Here is an 11,333-nt window from a genome sequence, read left to right as displayed (position 1 = left end):
TTTATTTATTTATTTATTTATTTATTTATTTATTTATTTATTTGACAGAGAGAGAGAGAGAGTGTGTGCATGTACAAGCAGGGGGAGTCGCAGGCAGAGGGAGAAAGAGGCTCCCCGCCAAGCAAGAAGGCTGATGAGGGGCTGTATTCCAAGACACTGGGATCATGACCCAAGCTGAAGGCAGCCACTTAATTGACTGAGCCACCCAGGTGCCCCTGAACAGACAGAATTTTTAAAAACATAAATCATGTTGCCCCTTACTTAAAGTACTTCAATGTCTTCTCTTTTAATTTAGGATAAAATTTACATTTTAACATTTACCAGAACCCACACAGCCCTATGTGATCTGGCCATTGCCTATCTTTCTATCCCTTTTACAAACCTCATTCACTTGATCCAGTCACAGTGGTCTCCTTTCAGGTCCTAGACCATGACAAGCTTTTCCCATCTTACATGTTTCACACATGTTCTTTACCCTGCCTGGAATATCCCTAGCCCTGTCTTCCTTCCTTTTTAACACACTCCTTTGTAGCATATCTAAGCTGAAATATCACTTCCCCAAAATAGCCTTTCCTGGTCAAACTGTCTAAAGTGGTACCACAGCTGGCAAAACATTATTTCTGAGCGTCTGTGAGAGTGTTTCTGGAAGGGATTAGCATTTGATTTAGTAGACTGAATAAAGAGATCTGCCCTCACCAATGTGGGTGGGCATCATTCAATTATTTAAGGGCTTAAATGGAACAAAAGGCAAAGGAAAAGCAAATTCTCATTCTGTCTTCTGGAGCAGTGATGCCCATCTTTTCCTGACCTCAGACATCAGAGCTGGTTCTCAAGACTTCTGCTTCAAAGTGAAAGTTATACCACTAGCTCCTCTGGTTCTCAGGCCTTGGGACTCAGGTTTAATTGATTGTGCCACTGGTTTTCCTGGTTCCCCAGCTTACAGATGGAAGACTGGGGGACTTTTAGTCCTCTATAACCGTATAAACCAATTCTGATAGTAAATCTCTTTGTTTTTATATGTATCTTATTGGTTCAATTTCTCTGGAGGACTCTGAATAATACACTTACTTCTTGTTTTCTTCACCTCTATCCTATGAAGCTTGTTTTTTTTTTTTCCATATCCAGAACATCCAAATCAAGATGACTAAGAAAGACAAGTATAGTTATGCTGACCGTGAAGAAGAAAAACCCTGGTCATATTTAAGACCAAAAATTAGGTATATAGGTATGTGGATTTAAACTAACAATATAGAAGGACAATTTTCATATGGCCCTTAGCATATAATTCTTTGTATTATCATTGTTTAAGTCCTCTGGATCCAGGTCTTTCTTACACACTAGGGCTTCTTCACCTTTGCCTTACCGACTGTGCCTAACCCAGTGCCTTATATATAATACTGCACAAAAAAATGTTTAAGTAAAAATAATACTCATCATCATTATCATCATCATCTTCTTCATCACACAACTTTTGCACACTTTCTAAGCTTTGCCTTTTTTATTGTTTCCTCTTATACTTGGAACAACAGATAAAACTGACTATTTTATCAGCATCACAGGACAAACATCTCACTGATACTCAAAACATAGTGACCAATTACCTTTGGGGAGATAGAAACCCATTTCATGGGATGGAGGGGATTTCTCTTGGTTCTGTGAACTAAGATTCTCTACCTTGCAAAATTATAATTAGCCCTAGGAAAATCTCAAATTCTCAAATAGGATGAATCAGTGTAAAACCAAAGCTAATAGATGAAAACTCCATCCCAAAGCTCTCATATTCAATACTACCATCTTTCTTTTAGACTAGCTCTCTTGTGGGGTATAACTTAGAAGTTAAATATCCCCTCCCTCTTGTCTCACTTGAAGTCCCAAAACAAACCAAAACACAACAGAAGCCAGTTTTTGTAATAAAGATTTTATTATGTAGTTCTAATGCCTTCATCTATTTTTAAGGAAACAGTTTTTTTAGTAAAACATCTGAGCACTCACAATGCTAGCTTAGTTGAGGGTAAGAATTTTTGGAAGCATAAAAAAATTAATTTGCCTCCAATTCAGAAAGCAAGAGAAGAAAGGGTTTCTAAATGACCCTACTGTAGAGAAGCACATTAATCAAGATATAAACATTGAGGTGAAGTTAACTAAATTTTGTCTTCTCATTAGGTTCCTTAAGGACAGGTTCTGTGCTTCACACATGTCAGCATTAACCAACCTATAAAAACGCTTGTAATACTTTGTCTCAAATATACTAAAGCACTGAATATTCATTAGCTTATTCCTATATCCCTCCCTTGGCAACTACTTCATCCTGTTGCATAACTGGACTTCCCAGGAGGTCATAAGGGTACAAACACTCATTCAGCTAATATTTACCAGACACTTCCTATACGAAAGCCACAATTGGCTGGGGGGAGGAGAATATGCTGTGCAAAATATATAAAATGTAACAACAGCTCTCAGAAATTTATAGTCTAATTGCGAAGATAAAACATATACACAAATACCTATAATACAAGGTAAGAAGCAATTTGAGAGCCTTAAAAATCTTTTAGATAAAATGCTAGCTAAGTTGAAAAATTATAAAGATGTGTGAGACAAAGACTTCCTAAAGAAGGTGGTAATTAAAGTGGAACTTCAATGATTAAGTAGGTATATCCTGATTATCTGGAGATAAGGAGAAGGAACATTTCTACTGCATACCATGTTTCACTGTGCCAGACACATAATGAGTACTATATTTGTTACCTATTTCTGCCATAATAATTTGCCACAAACATACTGTTTTAAAACAATACAAATGTATTATCTTATAATCCTGGAGGTCAGAAGTCTATAATAGGTCTCACTAGGCTAAAATCAAGGTACCAACAGCCCTGCGTTCCTTCTGGAGGATCAAGGAGAAAATCTGCTTCCTTGTCTTTTTCAGCTTCTGAAGGCCACCCACACTCCAGCTTTTTGTCCTCATATCACCTAGTATTCACTCTAGTCTCCTGCCTTGCTCTTATAATCATCCTTGTGATTATCTCAGGCCTAATCCAGGATAATCTTCTTATTTCAAGATCCTTAACTTAATCACATCTGCAAAATTTGTTTTGTTGTGCAAGGTAACATATTCACGGAATCCAGGAATTAGGATGTGGACATCTTTGGGAGGCCATTATTTAGCCTACCACGAGTACATAATTCAGTATTTGCTTATTGATTTTCATTCCTTTAAATACTTCACGTTACATCCATAAATTTAGGGACTTCAGAGGGTTTTTTTTTTTTAGCTTTATTGATGCATATTTGAAAAAAAATGTGATATACATAAAGTACCAGAGTGTCCAAGATGTTTGGAAGATCCTGAATTCAACTCCTCCATAAACACATTAAATCTATTTGTAAAGCAATTTCTCTTGAAGAACTGAGGGCTGATTAAACAGCTTCTGCATAACAAAAGATAGCCAAAAGAGAGACCACATAGAGAACTGCAAGAGAGATAGACACACTTGGTAAGGAAAGGAACCTTTACCCCCAATGCTGCAAACTGCAATGGGGGAGGGATAGTACTGAGGGATCAGGAACAGATTTGTCTGCCTGGGGCACAAAAAAAAGCCACAGTTTAAAAGGACAACTAGACAATAAAGGAACCAGCCCTAAAACCATACCATATGTTAGAGGAGCTCCTGGAAGTCTCTCCATGTTGGAGGGGCTAGGGAGTGCCATGGTTTATGTTCCCCCACTACCTTGATCACACAGGTGGGAGCAAGGTCTAGATTCCATAGCTGGCCTGCTGCCTCAGTGAGCCCTAAGGATGCTGTATCGTACCAGTCCCAGAAGCCTGGGGCACAGAAAAAAAAAATCATCATTTAAAAGAAAAACTAGAATATAAAGTATTTAGCCTGAAAACTCTGCCAAATGATGAGAGAGCTGCTGGCACTCACTCTGGGTCAAAGGAACACCATGGTTTACATTTCTCTTCCACCTTGGTAGTATGGCTGGGAGCAGGGTCCAGGCACCCTAGCTGGCCTACTGCTTCGGGGATCCCTGTGCCCCTAGTCCACATCAGCTCCAGCCATCCCACCAAGGCAGCCCCAGGGTAATGCACATCACGGTGGACATACCCAGTCAGCACTCACTACAGCCCCAACTATCTCACTAAGATGACACAGGCACAAAGCACCCTAGAATACTTCAGGCCTGTACCACTTCAGTTCCAGATTACTTGCTGGGGCACCCACAGTTCAGAGCACCCCAGAACCACCTGAACCACACCCACTTTGGCTCCAGAAATCTCACCAGAGCACTCCCTACATGAAGCACACCGAACCCACCAGCTAAAGCTCACCTCAAATTCAACCATACCACCAGGGTTCTCCCTGCATGGAGTGTGCTGTAAGATCTGCACTTGCACCCACTGGTTTCAGATGTCCTGCCAGGTACCCTCAGCATGGAGAACCTCAGGACCACCCTGGCCCATGCCAACTTCAGCTTCAGCTCTCCTGCTAGGGTGCCCTCTGCAAAGAGATCCCTGGGACCAACCCAGTCTGTGCCCACTTCAGCTTCAGTTGTAGGGCACCCTCTACACAGAGAGCCCCAGGACTCCCTGGATTGCACCCACTTCAGCAGCTTTGCCAAGGCACCCTCAACATGGGGAGCCCCAGGACTTCTCTAACCCACGCCCACTTCATCTCCAGCCCTCCTCCCAGCATGGACCACCAGGCCACACCAGCCACAGCACCAGCAAGCCAGTCAAAGACACCAGACACACATAGTATACATAGGAAAAGAACACACAAAAGACCATTCCTTCAAATTTAAAAGCAGCTGCTCTAACTAATTCATAGAAACAAACACAGAAAGTCAAGCAAAATGAAGACACAAAGGAATATGCTCCAAATGAAAGAACAAGAAAAACCTCAGAAAAAGAACTAAATGAAATGGAGATAAGCAATCTACCTGACAAAGAGTTCAAACTAATGGTCATAAAGATGGTCACCAGACATGAGAGAAGAGTGGATTAACTCAGTGAGAACTTCAACACAGAGATACGAAATATAAAAAAACAACCAGAGTTGAAGAATACAATAACTGAAGTGAAAAAATACTCTAGAAGGAATCAACAGTAGATTAGAGGATGCAGAAGAACATATCAGCAATCTCAAAAACAGGGGAAGTACCCAGAATGAACAGAAAAAAGAAAAAAGAATTTTTAAAAATGAAGATAAGTTAAGGGATCTCTTGGACGGTATTGAGCGAACAAACATTTACATTATACGGGTCCAAGAAGGAGAAGAGAGAGACAAAGGGCAGGAAATTTATTTGAAGAAATAATAGCTTAGCTAAAATCTTCCCTAACCTGGGGAAAGAAAGAGACATCAAGGTTCAGGAAGCACAGAGTTCCAAACAAAATGATCCTAGGGGGGCCCACACCATAATACAGGATAATTAAAATGTCAAAGATTAAAGATAGAAAATTTTAAAAGCAGCGAGAGAAACAACTAGTTACAAATGGAAACCTCATAAGGTTATCAGTTTATTTTTCAGCAGAAATTTTGCATTCTGGTGTGGTATGATGTACTCAAAGTGCTGAAAGGAAAAAAACCTACAGCCAATACTCTACATAGCAAGGTTACCATTCAGAATTGAAGGATATATAAAGAGTTGTCCAGGCAAACAAAAGTTAAAGGAGTTCATTACCACTAAACCAACCTTACAAGAAATGTCAAAGGAACTTTGTTAAGTGGAAAAGAAAAGGCAATAATTAGATGTAAGAAAAATATGAATAAAAATATGTAAAATATGGCAACATACACATAAAACGTGGAGGGGATTTAAAAAGAAGTTCTTTGAGAATGGGTTTGAATTTAAGTGACTATCAACTTAGTATTGACTATTATATACTTAGGATGTTATACATGAACCTCACAGTAACCACAAACCCAAAACTGATAAATGATACACAAAAAAAAAATAAAGAGAAAGTCAGGCATAACACTAAAGAAAACCAACTGCAAAGAAAGAGAGCAAGAGAAAAAGAAAGGAACAGAGAACTGCAAAAACAAGCAGAAACTATTAGCAAATGGTAATAAGTACATACCTACCAATAATTACTTAACATGTCAATGGTCTAAATGTTCCATTCAAAAGACATGGGGTGGTGGAATGGATTTAAAAAACCCGTCTATATGCTGTTTAAAATAGACTCACTTTAGTCCTAAAGACACATACAGAATGAAAGTGAAAGGATGGAAAAAGATACTCCAAGCAAATGGAAGTTAAAAAAAAAAAAAACCTGGGGTAGCAATACTTATATCAGACAAAAAAATACTAAAAAAAGACAAAGGGCATTACATAATGACAAAAGGATGAATCCAACAAAAGTTTATAACAATTGTAGGTGTCTGTGCATCCAACATTGAAGCACCTAAATACATAAAGCAAATATTAATAGACATAAAAGGAAAATTGACAGCAATACAATAATAGTAGGGAACTTTAACACCACACTTACATCAATGGATAGATTATCCTGGCAGAAAATCAATAAGGAGAGTGTCACTGAATGACATATTAGGTCAGATGGACTTAACAAGCATATACAGAACAACAACAAGACACAGTCTTTTCAAGTGCATATAGAACATTCTCCAGGATAAATTACATCAAGTGTCAAAAAATTTAAGAAGAGTGAAATAATATCATGCATCTTTTCAAACCACAATGATATGAAACTAGAAATCAATCACAACTCAAAACTGTAAAAAACATAAACATGGGGAGGTTAAACAACATGCTATTAAACAACTAATGAGTCAATTAAAAAATCAAAAAAAGAAATTTTTAAACTATAGGGAAGTAAATTAAAATGAAAACACACTGGTCCAAAATCTTTGGGATATAGTACAAACACTTCTAAGAGGGAAATTTATAGCAATACAGACTCACCTCAAGAAACAAGAAAAATCTCAAATGAACAATCTAATCTTACACCTAAAGGAAGTTGACAAAGAAGAAAGTCAAAACCCAAGGTTATTTGAAGTAAGGAAATAATAAAGATTAGAGCTGAGGTAAATGAAATAGAGACTAAAAAAATAGAAAGATCATGAAACCAAGAGATGATTCTTTAAAAGATAAACAAAATTGATAAACATCCAGATTCATCAAAACAGAGAGAGGACTCAAATAAATAAAATCAGAAACAAAAGAGAAGAAATAAGAATTGACACTTTAGAAACACAAAGGATCAAAAGAGACTACTATGAACAGTTATATGCCAGCAAGTATGAACAACCTAGAAGACATGGACAAATTCCTAGAAACACAGAATCTTCTAAAACTGAATCAGGAAGAAATAGAAAATTTGAATGGAAAAAATTCTAGTAACAAAATTGAATAAGTAATCAAAACACTGCCAACAAACAAAAGTGCAGGACCAGATGGCTTCACAGGTGAATTCTACCAAACATGTAATGAAGAGTTAATACCTATTCTTCTCAAATTATTCCAAAAAAAAAAAAAAATAGAAGAGGAAGGAAAGCTTCCAAATACCTTCTATAAAGCCAGCATTAACCTGACACCAAAACTAGACAAAGACATCACAAAAAATGAAAATTATAGGCCAATATCTCTGATGAATATAGATGCAAAAATCCTCAACAAAATATTACCAAAGTTTGTTCAACAATACATTTAAGGGATCATTCATCAAAATCAAGTGAGATTTGTTCTGGGCATACAAGAATGGTTCATTATTTACAAATCAATCAATGTGATGCACCACAATAACAAAACAAAAGATAAAAACCATATCATCTCAAATCAGATGCAGAAAAAGCATTTGACAAAACTCAACAACCTTTCCTAATAAAAACTCTCAACAGTGTGTTTATAGGAAACATATGTCAACATAATAAAGGCCATATATGAAAAATCCACAGCTAACATCATACTCTATGCCAAAAATACTGAGAACTTTTCTTCTCAGATCAAGAACAAGACAAGGATGCCCACTCTCACCACTTTTATTTGACATAGTACTGGTGGTCCTAGCCACTGAAATAAGACAAGAAAAATAAATAAGAGGTATTTATATTGGTAAAGAAATGAAACTGTCACTATTTGCAGATGACATGATATTATATACAGAAAACCCTAAAGTCAGCAAAAAAAAACTATTAGAAGTAATAAATGGATTCAGTAAAGTTGCAGGATACAAAATTAATATCCAGAAATATGTTGTGTTTCTATACAGTAGTAACAAAGTACCTACTATGTGCTAGACACTGTGTTGGGTGCTAAAAAGACAATGGAGAACAAAACATACAGGATCCCTTGCCCTCATATGACTTAAACACTAGTGGGTGAGAAAGATGATGAATACCAATAAACAAATATATAATATAGTATCAGATAATTTTAAGTGCTATAAGAAAATAGGTATCTTTCATAGGCAATAACAGGGAAAACCTATATTAGATTAGATAATCACCATTTTGTCATTGACAAGCCACAATCCACACATATTCCAGAATACTCTGTTACCACTGCATAAAGCACCAGTATCATGGGTATACAGGATACTAAAAGAATAATTATTTCTCCAGGATTGAACACACACTCAGGCTAGTTATATAAAGTATTCGGTTTCTGGGACAAATTCAGTTGTGAAACCGGTGATTCATGGATCAACTAGCATTCCAAAAGGACCACACAGCCCCATCAATACACTTAGTGCTTCTAATTTCTAGTTACACCCACATGGGTGGAGTGTTATTCCCAACTTTTAACTCATGGGTACATAGCAATTTTTATCTTCCTAAAACTAGTGTAGGAGTGGGGCTTTTACTAATCGAAGTGTGGGTTTTTATTGTTATTGCCAGTGCTATTTTAACTACCCACACAAATTATTTCATAAGCCTTCCAAATATTTTAGAAAAACAAAGCATATTGGGTTTGAAAGACAATCAATATCAACTCTTTATTGAGAAAACAAAGCATGATTGTATTTTTTAAACTCTTCATTGAGACCCCATGTTAAACAATGCAAAGACATTAAGGTAAGTATGGTTCCCAGACATCATGCAGTATCTAAAGAGGCTTTTTATAAAGCAAAATATTGTTGCATTGAGGTTTTTTGCCCCTAACCATGCCTGCCAGGTTGTTGCTGACAGCTATTCATTGGCCAGTCAATAATAATGGAAAGCCATTGTTTAATTCACTTTTTAGTGAGCTGGGATGCAAAAAAAGGGCAATCTTGGAAACAAGTCTCAACAGAGAGGCCTGAGCATGTCTGCAAACCACCCCCCAATCGTGGGCCACAGGAACCTCCAAATTAACCTAGTATGTTATCTTCGGATTCAAATAAAGCAACATGTACTCATCAGGCTGTCAGCTTTGGATCTTTGGGCTTTAAACATCATCTCCATCCATAAAATTGAACAATCAACCCTGAGCTTTCAGTCTCTTATTCAACTGGTTCGAACCATTCTAGACACTACATATTATGCATTTTGATCATTACAACTGCGAAATACCATGTATATCAAGGTCTGTAGGCAGACTCATTAGCACCATACCAAATCAATATTTTATTTCCATTTTCTGGATTGTCCCTCCACTCCAGAGAAAATTGTTTTCAGGACTAACAACTGGAATAAACATTAAACTAACCATAAGGAATTTGATTTTCATAGAGCATGGAATTAAGCAGTTAAAAGGAGTTCAGTTAGTTATAAGACAGATTGAATTTTATTTTTCAACCATGCAAAAAGCCATCAAACAGTGAGAGGAACTGGAGCTTTCCTTTAGTGCTGAAGCATCAATGCCTTTGTGGCTCCCTGTTAGCCTTGTAGGCTCAGCTTAGCTTGCCTCTCTTGTCTCCTTGTGCATTTTTTAAAACCCTTCTCAATGCTTGTATATGTAATAAGGGAAATATAACCTGGACTGGAGTCAAGGTTACGGGTAGAAAGGCAAAGAGGGACATTTTTGAAGTACTGAAAAAAGTAAACAACCACCAAAGAATCCCGGGGCTTTCTGACCTAGAAGTCTCTATATTAATAGTCACACCCTTTTCCAAACATAGTCAATTCTGTCCTTGCCCTCTTGACAAAATCTATTCACCAAAGCCCAAAGGAAAGTTCACAAAAAGCGTATTTTGCAATAATAGGCAACTCATCCAGGCCCAGCCTTCAAGGAATTCATCATCAAAATACACTACTATCGTTAACAGTGACACAGACACATAAAGAGCATCATGCTAAAAAACATAAAATAGAAACAGCTGGCAATTATTAAGCTTCCACTATGCACTAGACATGGTGTTAAGTGATTACTATGTATTATTTCTTTTAATTCTTATAACAATACACTACAAGGTAAATACTACTGATGTTCTCATTTTACAGATTAGGAAAATGAGGCATAAAATGTAAAGTAATTTGTCCAAGGTCACATGGCTAGTCAATGACAGAACTAGGATTTTATCTGAAGGACTCTACTTCTAGATCCCACATTCTTCTCCCCTTCCTGCACCCTATATTCTTACAATGGTATAGTGCCTTGCTACCTATGCACATAGGCATTAAGACAGTATAGCACATGTTGCTGTAAATGTTGTGTAATCGTTCTTTCTGATGGCTGAGTAATATTCCATTGTATATATGGATCACATCTTCTTAATACAGTCATCTGTTGAAGGGCATCTTGGCTCCTTCCACGATTTACCTATTGTGGACAATGCCGCTATGAACATTGGGGTGCATATGGCCCTTCTCTTCACTACGTCTGTATCTTTGGGGTAAATACCCAGTAGTACAATTGCTGGGTTGTACCCTCAATTGAGGGTAGCTCAATTTTTAACTTTTTAAGGGACCTCCACACTGTTTTCCAAAGTGGCTGTACCAACATGCATTCCCACCAACAGTGTAAGAGGGATCCCCTTTCTCCACATCCTCTCCAACATTTGTTGTTTCCTGCCTTGTCAATTTTTGCCATTCTAACTGGTGTAAGGTGGTATCTCAAGGTGGTTTTGATTTGAATTTCCCTGACGGCTAATGATTTGGAACATTTTTTCATGTGTCTCTTAGCCATTTGTCTGTCTTCATTGGAGAAGTGTCTGTTCATATCTTCTGCCCATTTTTTGATTTGATTATTTGTTTCTCGTGTACTGAGTTTGAGAAGTTCTTTGTAGATCTTGAATACCAGCCTTTTATCTGTAGTGTCATTTGCAAATATCTTCTCCCATTCCTTGGGCTGCCTCTTAGTTTTTTTGACTGTTTCCTTGGCTGTGCAGAAGCTTTTCACCTTGATGAAGTCCCACAAGTTCATTTTTTTCTTTTGTTTCTCTTGCC

Source organism: Ursus maritimus (assembly GCF_017311325.1).
Source record: "Ursus maritimus isolate PB19 chromosome X unlocalized genomic scaffold, ASM1731132v1 scaffold_X1, whole genome shotgun sequence".
NCBI classification, from domain to species: domain Eukaryota; kingdom Metazoa; phylum Chordata; class Mammalia; order Carnivora; family Ursidae; genus Ursus; species Ursus maritimus.
This window is presented reverse-complemented; position numbering follows the sequence as displayed.